This window comes from Leuciscus leuciscus, assembly GCF_965113295.1.
Source record: "Leuciscus leuciscus genome assembly, chromosome: 13".
NCBI classification, from domain to species: Eukaryota; Metazoa; Chordata; class Actinopteri; order Cypriniformes; family Leuciscidae; genus Leuciscus; species Leuciscus leuciscus.
The window spans coordinates 39,521,202-39,530,050 of NC_138737.1; the positions used below are offsets into that span (position 1 = coordinate 39,521,202).

At 39.3% G+C, this 8,849-nt stretch overlaps 2 long non-coding RNA genes across 2 annotated transcripts in view; one reads left to right on the forward strand and one right to left on the reverse strand.

Moving 5' to 3' along the window:
- The window catches only part of LOC309513077, a 136,720-nt gene that overhangs the window by 102,357 nt on the left and 25,514 nt on the right, over positions 1 to 8,849 (reverse strand). The gene's annotated exons all lie outside the window — the stretch shown is intronic.
- The window catches only part of LOC309513102, a 49,294-nt gene continuing 40,519 nt past the window's right edge, over positions 75 to 8,849 (forward strand). Inside the window, exons 1-2 of the long non-coding RNA XR_014211302.1 lie at positions 75 to 2,027; positions 2,084 to 2,583. This is a non-coding gene — a long non-coding RNA (uncharacterized lncRNA). The remainder of the gene's footprint in view (positions 2,028 to 2,083; positions 2,584 to 8,849) is intronic.

Below are 8,849 nucleotides of genomic sequence, written 5' to 3' on the forward strand. Positions count from 1 at the left end.
AGTGTCTGCTGCCCTTGGCATTATGAATATTTAAGACAATACACAGGCACAAATTGCTACAGAAGCACATTTTATTGTTAAAATAATATAATAAACTGGTTCATCATACTGGGAACTGGGAACTCGGCCCATGTTGTTTAAGGTTTCACTGTTTGTTTGTATGGCCTTGCGTGGCCTAACTCCCGAATGCATGTCGGATCTCATCCAGGCCTATCAGACGACAAGGCCAGTGACGTCATCTCAAATATCACTTTTAAAGATCCTAAATCTCATCTAAAGTCCAAAAGAGATCATGCCTTTCAGTTACAGCAATAAAATCTGGAGTATCCCACCTTTGGATATTAGATGTTGTCATACACAGTTTTTTTTTATAAATCCCGTTTGAAGGCACATTTACTGGCTCAGGCTTTTACGTTTTACTGTTGTCTTGCATTTGAATTGTCCTTTGGTTTGGTGTTCAATGTTCTTTGTATTTTTTGCTATGTATGCTGTTGGAATCTTGTTTTAATGGAAAGCACTTTGACCAACTCATGTTGTATTTAAATGTGCTATGCAAACTAACTAAGCTTGGGACGGCACATTTTGTAGCCTGAGCGTTTGTCTTCTCCTTTCCTGAAGGCCTTGTTGAGCTCTGGATGCTTATTGGTTTTAGGGGGAGGGTTTCACATCTTCCCAATCAATAGCCAGACTTTAATATGGACCAAAGATCATTAGTGAGCCGCAAAAGAAGGAAGTCACTCTGCTGTACACAGAATATAGTGGTTTGTGTTATATACTTATAGCAAGATTATCTTGGTTAATCATTACGAGCTAGCCTATGTCTTGCTGTTCTGGAAACTGCAAGGAAATTTCACAAAGAAATGCGAAAATTTGAAGTTGAAAACCTGTTTTTCTTGCAAAAACGTGAAATTGTTTCATTTACAACTTGGAAAAATATTTTTTTACATGGTACCAGCCTGATGCAGATTCACAATTTAATGCAAAGAATTGGTTTAAACATTTCACTGTAAAAAATTATGAAAATGTTATTCATACAATTCAATTCACATTTATTTGTATAGCACTTTTCACAATACACACATCGTCTCAAAGCAGCTTTACAGAAAATACATGAGTCCACATTACAGGTTAGAGAGATCTGTTATCAGAGGATCTGTCTAAGTTATGTATTTCAGAAATGTACATACACAAAATCACAGTTAGCTAAAAATGTCTTAATTTAAACAATGTAATAATGTAAGGCAGAAACAATGAGCTCATTGAAGTCATTAATACTTGTTTGTGTATTCACAGCTTTTTCATTTGGATTCAGCTGATATCTTGTGTCGTATGAATACAGGGTTACACTTTATTTGGAGGCGTCTTTGTTAGACTGTAATTACACATTTAGGTACTGAGTAATATTAATTAACATGTACTTACAATAGGGTTAGTTGCATGTTATTATGCATAATTTGACATGACATTAAAATGACATTTTAAAAAGAACACTAAAGCTGTATTAGTAACACTGTATTTTAATGCAAGGCACTGAAAAGCATTTGTTGTAAACACCATCTTCCGCTGTGAGGAACTGAGGCCTCGCCCAGCTTTACTTCACTAATATCTGTGGCTCCCTCTAGTGTTCACAAAGTGCCATTCATTGGCAGATTATTACGGTGAGCGGGAGGGGACATGTTCAGTTCACATATAGTTTTGTTGGTGGCCACTTCATATTAACTGCTGGGATACATAGACTGAAAAAAAAAGATGGGTGAGGTAGTGATAATATGTCATGGCCATGATGTGATAATTTGTGGGAGCGTAATAATTACTCGTGGGAACCCTATTTAACAGTCAGTTTGTCGAGGTAAAACCTTCCGGAAATGAGTTTTTGCAGGGTGGGATGGCGGAGTACGTCCCAAAACTTGCCTGGTATACTCTTCTGCTACACACTCAAAAGTATGCACTTATCTAAGATATACTTTTTGGGCGTAGTATAAGTAGGCGAATTGGGAGGCGACCAAAAGGAAGGAAATCAAAACAGTGTTTACATGTTTTCAAGCAGGCATTTCGATTACTGGATTCTCTTTGGCACATACAGAAAGTTGCTTTACAAAACCAAATTGACCAATACCAATTAATTTTAAAATGACAATTTTCTCAGTCTCAGCAGATCAGGTGGAGGCTGGCAGGTTTTCAATACAGAGGAACAGATATTTTGTAAAAGGACGTTGTGCTTCATCATGAAGGATCCATTAGGCGTCTGTAGGGCTGTTTACATGACAACGTGACAACTTTTTATGCATTTTGGCCGTTCATTTACACGACAACGGCATTTTGGGCGCCTGAAAACACACACTTTTGAAAACAAGTTTCAAAGTGCAAGTTTTTGAAAACGGTCTCTGTGTAAACAACAAAAACGTGAATCTCTGAAGATAACGTCATGCACATGCGTATTACGTTTTCAGTCTATAAGACCATAGATATCATATAATAAAGGCTAGATGTCTCGTCCGCGCTGCTGGCCAATGGAGGTCGACGTCCGCACACGGCGGCCATCTTGCCACAGGGAGCTCGCTCACTCGTAACATTGTGTTAATGGTGCATGTACTTTTGAAATAACCATAACTTGCTAAATTTTCTACCGATTTTCAAACGGTTTGGTTTGTTATAAACATCAGAGATGTAGTTATGACACTGCATACTTATCAATAAATATAATATAATATATTTAAACATGTTCAAGCATCCAGAATTATAGCCACGTTAATAACGTTTGTAAGAAACCAAACCGTTTGTAAATCCGTCAAGATTTCAGCGAGATAAGAGGATTTGTGTTTGTGCTGATCACTCACCTTACTTCAGATACCACAGAGCTCGCCAGAAAGCTTCCCTGTGACAAGATGGCCGCCGGTGTGATGCCGTTCGAGACTCAGCCTTAAGACATCTAGCCTTATATGGATATCTATGTATAAGACCTTATGCGCCAGAGAAACGAGGGCGCCGCCATCTTTAGAATATTGTCTCTGAACTTCCGTTTTTGCAGTCGCTCTGTATATTTCTATGGCGCTGCTGTCCAGGAGTAATCAGCTTTTGAAGTGGATTTACTTAATGTAAAGTTAACGAAAGTTATCATGAGGATTGTAATGTTTAAAGCAGATGTCTTAACAAATGTCAGTAGACCGGGAAGATTTTAAAACGAGCCGTTCATTAATAAATACGCAAAATCGCTGTGAAAATCATAGACAGTATAAGAAATGGACACAGCGACCCCATAGACTTCAACGGAGAAAAGTGAAGTCAATTAGAAGCTCTCACTTCCTGATGGCTGAGCGTACTGAAGCTCTCACTTCCTGATGGTCAAGTGTACTGCGCAGACTCAAACTGAGCTGGACGATGTAGATGTGACGTGAGCAACCCGTCTGTCTTCTAGTAGCTGTGCCAAGAGAAATCTGAATCATTCCCTTCCGAATCTTGCAGAGACGGAGAGCGTGAGTAGGAGCTTGACTTTATCGGACTTTATGCCTCCACGTCCCCCCGATTGACTGCGAGCTTCTCCTCCTGTCTATACGGTAATTTCCAGAGAGTCGCGTGGTTATGACGCAATCGTTAGCCTACTTTTACAATACTGCTTCTACGGGGCCATAACGTAAGATACAAGGTAATGGAGCCTTTTATACATTGTCGTGTTTCTTTAGAAATAAACAATGGAAAAATGGAGTCTTTAAACGCCTCAGATGTAAAGTTATTCGCTGTCAAAGTGACGCCAAAATGAATGGGAGTCAATGGAATGCTAACAGCAGGTGAAGGCTTGTTAGCCAATGGCGGCCCCCGGGGATGGTACGCTATCCGAGAGCTCGATTACCACCTTGGTTTCAAAGTGCAAGTTTTTGAAAACGGTCTCAGTGTAAACAACAAAAATGTAAATCTCTGAAGATGATGACGTCATGCACATGCGTATTAGTGTTTCATCGCCATCTACTGGCCTGGCAGCAGAATACGGTGTTTTTAGTAGTTTACGTGTGAATGGGGATCGTTTTGACAATGGTGTCGTCTGTACACAGAAAACTTCTTAATTTTAAAGGATAATTCCAGTATTTAGCACTTTGAGTCTCTTTTCTGGTTTGTTTTGGATGAACTAGAGTGGTGGACACAGAAATTTTGACGATGGGTCCTGTCTCGACTTTCTGACTCGTTTAGAATCGCCTTTGCATTAGCATTCCATTGACTCCCATTCATTTTGGCGTCACTTTGACAGCGAATAACTTTACATCTGAGGCGTTTAAAGACTCCATTTGTCCATTATTTATTTCTAAAGAAACACGAAAATGTATGAAAGGCTCCATTACCTTGTATCTTACGTTATGGCCCCGTAGAAGCAGTTTTTGTAAAAATAGGCTAACGATTGCGTCATAACCACGCGACTCTCTGTCGCACAGTAGAGAGATTACCGTATGGACAGGAGGAGAAGCTCGCGGGCAATCGGGGAAACGTGGAGGCAAAATGACAAAGTAATTAATCAGAATACTTAGCAAAAGTTCCTCCTGCTCCAGCTCATGGACAGCTCCTACTCACACTCTCCGTCTCTGCACGTTTCGGAAGGGAATGATTCAGATTTCTCTCGGCACAGCTACTAGAAGACAGACGGGTTGCTCACGTCACATCTACGTCATCAAGCTCAGTTTGAGTCTGCGCAGTACGCTCGACCATCAGGAAGTGAGTGGTTCTAATTGACTTCACTTTTCTCCGTTGAATCTGTGTCCAGTTTATATACTGTCTATGCTTCAGAGTGGCTGGCTATGGGCATGCACAAACATGTCCTTAAAAACAACCCTTAACGTTCGTTTTCAAAACTGTGCAACTCACCGAGTGGTTAACGTTAGTGGTGTTCGTTGATGTTCCAAAACAAGTAGCGTAGCGAAATACAGTTTCTGTCGTGTTTTATTTGGCATTTTGTAAAATCCCATTGATTTCTGTTGGAGGACTCATTGCTCGTTGATATCGAGCGGAAGTTTATACGCGGTTGTGAGGTATCTGAAAAAATAGTTCCACTATAGCAAATAACACGGATTGAAATCATACATTGCGCCGATATATTTGTTTTTAATCATCAACGAACACCACTAACCACTCGGTGAGTTGCAGAGTTTTGAAAACGAACGTTAAGGGTTGTTTTAAGGACATGTTTGTGCATGCCGGTAGCCAGCCACTCTGAAGCGGTCAAAGGCGAGTCTAAATGAGTCAAAAAGTCGAGACAGGACCCATCGTCAACATCTCTGTGTCCACCACTCTAGTTCATCCATAACAAACCAGAAAAGAGACTCAAAGTGCTAAATACCGGAATTATCCTTTAAGCATATCGTTGTCGTGTAAATGTACCCTGTGTCAAAGCCTTGAATGGACAGCCAGGTAGTCAGTGGAGTGAGGCCAAGAGTTGGTGACTATGATTGAAGACTGGATGTGTAGAGTCACGCTGGCTGGAAGATCGGCCAACAGGGAATTGCAGGAATAATCTAGTCTTGAAATGTCAAGAGCTTGGATGAAGATCTGCACAGACTGCTGAAACAGGAACGGTTTGATGCTATGAAAGTGTGAACCTGACCGGGCCGCTGTGGGGGTTGTAAAGCTCAACTGGTTTCTTGCTGTCATGTTCTGCATTAGTGTTGTTGACCCCTATTGAACAGTGATGTTGTGGTGCAAGATTGAGCTGAAGCCAGACATGCCTTTATGATTGTTTCCAGTGAAGTTCTGCATGTTGAGAAAAGGAGGGGACAAAGCACTGAACCATGGTAATCCCGGTGATTTGATTCAGACACGTCTACACTAATGCAGATACACTGGAAAAATGATATTAAACCATTCAAGCGCATGAAGACCCGCAGGCTGTTTTCTGTTTTCACATCCAAAGCGCACTCACAGAAAGCCGCCTCTCATACTGTTTAGTGCGTGATACTGAACAGAGTTCTTTTCCATGTTTTTTGCACTTGAATAATAATTAATAAATAATTTGTTACATTTATTTAGCGCTTTTCTAAGTACTCAAAGCTCTTTACATATGGAAGGGGGAATCCCCTCAGAACTTGAACAGACAAATACACACAAAAATATGGCAAAATATCCCCGTGAACAGTCAGTTATGTCTTAAAGGAACCGTATGTAAGATTGTGGCCAAAACTGGTACTGCAATCTCTTTCAAATGACTGTAGAGCGGTGTATCCCCTCCCCCTCCCCCTGACTCGAGGTTGCCAGATAGGCTGACATTTTTTATCCGACACGTTTGTAGCTGCAGCTGTGGTAACTAGAGCAGATCTGGCAACCCGGATGCCGAAACACTACTGACTTCGTGATTGGTAGATAGGTGGAGGGCGGAGCATCAGGCCAAAACACAACATGACAACATGACAACATCAACATCAGGGGCCTGTACCATGAAGGTAGCTGAACAAACTCGGGGTTACAGGATTAGTTTTGAGTTGACAAAACCAAACCGATGCAATCAGGCTTTATTGGTACCATGATGCAGCTCATCAACTTTCTCTGTCAACTCAGGCTTTGATCCTCAAGCTATGATTACTCCACGCGCGCGTGCACATAAAAGAGTGACGTCGACGCTGAACAACCAATCGCGGGTAGAGCGAGAGCGATATATTTTCCCGCGGAGGAGCAAGAGATAATCATTCAGAATTACGATGAATTTAAATATGTATTTCAAGCTCGAAACAATACGGTCTCTGCTGCCAAAGCAAGAGAAGACTGTTGGAGAAAGATTGCTGATTGTTAATGTGTAAGTTAAACAAATACGTTCTATATTTATGTAAAATTATGTATGTATGTGTAGCCTATATGTGTAATATAGCCTATAGCCTATTTTTATAATATATAAAAAAATGATACATGCACATTTTTTATATATTATAAAAATAGGCTATAGGCTATATTACACATATAGGCTACACATACATAATTTTACATAAATATAGAACGTATTTGTACTACTAAGAAAGCTAGGGAATCCTATCATAAGATTAACAGAATAATAATAAAGATTTAAAATAATTCTTAACATGTATTATATTGTATAGTACATTTGTGCAATTTGCTTTTTTTTAAAAATAAAAAAAAAGTGCTCATGTGATGTCACCCTATCAATATATCTTACCGGCAATTTTATAAAAGCCCTCTTTTATGGACATGGCCGATAAATGTCCGGGGAACACTATTAATGAAACTATTCATGTACTCCTGCAGAGGTTACGTCACCTATATGTTTCTTTGCTCTCAGCTGATTGGTCAAACTTCAGTCTGAGATCTTGAATCCAGAACATAACCTGCCCCGGAGCAGGTTAGCCGTGCAGCGTAAGATACCATGGCAACGAACACCGATTAAAGCCAAGCTACTTTCATAGTACCTAAAACCCAGGGTTGGCGGAAACTAAACTGAAACATAGCTGGCTAGCCACCTAAACCGGCTTCATGGTACAGGCCCCAGTTGAGGGCTGCAACTTCACTTTTAAATGACAATATCCTGGCAGTGATATAAGTATTTGTAATTAACATGATTTCTTAATGTCTACTGACATATCAGGGCCATTTTATGATTAATTGAAATACATTTCTTACATACTGTTCCTTTAAGTTAACAAGCAGTTGACACATTTTTACATGTCTCAGTGTATTGGATCCGTGCAGCTCTTAAAGTGACAGCAGCCTAATATTCCCTCTGCAGTCTTTATAATAGCTAATCAAACAATGACACCTGCTGTTCTTAAGGGGATAGTTCACTTTAAAATGAAAATTCTGTCATCATATACTCACCCTCATGTTGTTTCAAACCTGTATGAATTTCTTTCTTCTGCTGAACAGAAAGGAAGATATTTAGAAGAATGTCAGTAACCAGACAGTTTCTGGGTCCCATTGACTTCCATAGTAGGAAAAAAATATATACTATGGAAGTCAATGGGACCCAGAAACTGCCTGGTTACTGACATTCTTCTAAATATCTTCCTTTCTGTTCAGCAGAAGAAAGAAATTCATACAGGTTTGAAACAACATGAGGGTGAGTATATGATGACAGAATTTTCATTTTAAAGTGAACTATCCCTTTAACTATAAATGTATATATTGTATTTATAAAGTGTAGTTATTTTACATATGATAAGTTTCTATACCTGAAAACATTGTTTATTTCAATCATGTCTGCTCAGTTATATTTATTTGTGTGATTGCTAATTGTTTTTTTATTTTTTATTACTGTTCACTTGTCTTTAATAATGCTTGAAAATGTTGTTAATATTAGTTAGGCTAGTTGTTTTTGCTGTGGTGTTTTTAAACCTGTTCCTCTGTTGATTTTTGTTCATGGTATTCAGATACAATGAAATGTTTTGCAATAAAACAGAATAAATGTGAATGATATCATTTTTTTTTATCCTCCTTTATTTAGAATTGAAATTAGGAATCGCTAAGAATCGGAATTGTTAAAATTCAAACTGTACCAAACCCTCACAATGACATGTTTAGTCATGTGATGCATACTGTACCCATAGAGATGTGTTTATACTGCTATGTGCTGTTCACTGTCAGTGTTGATAAAGACAAATGTTACTTCATACAATCTTCATATTGTATATCCTGCAAATACGACAAAAAATGTACACTCAATTGCTGTCCTGCGTCAAAACATAAGGGCGATTATGTTTTAGACCAGACATGGAGTGCGACCCAAACACAGTAGCCTGGGAAAACCCAGACAAACTTCCGGCATATTTAGATTTGCTCTGCAAGTAGTCTGGCAAAGAGCTCATTCAAGCCCATTTCTAATCCGTCCAAATCGAGGCACCAATCAGAAACGTTGAGGCGGGCTTTACACG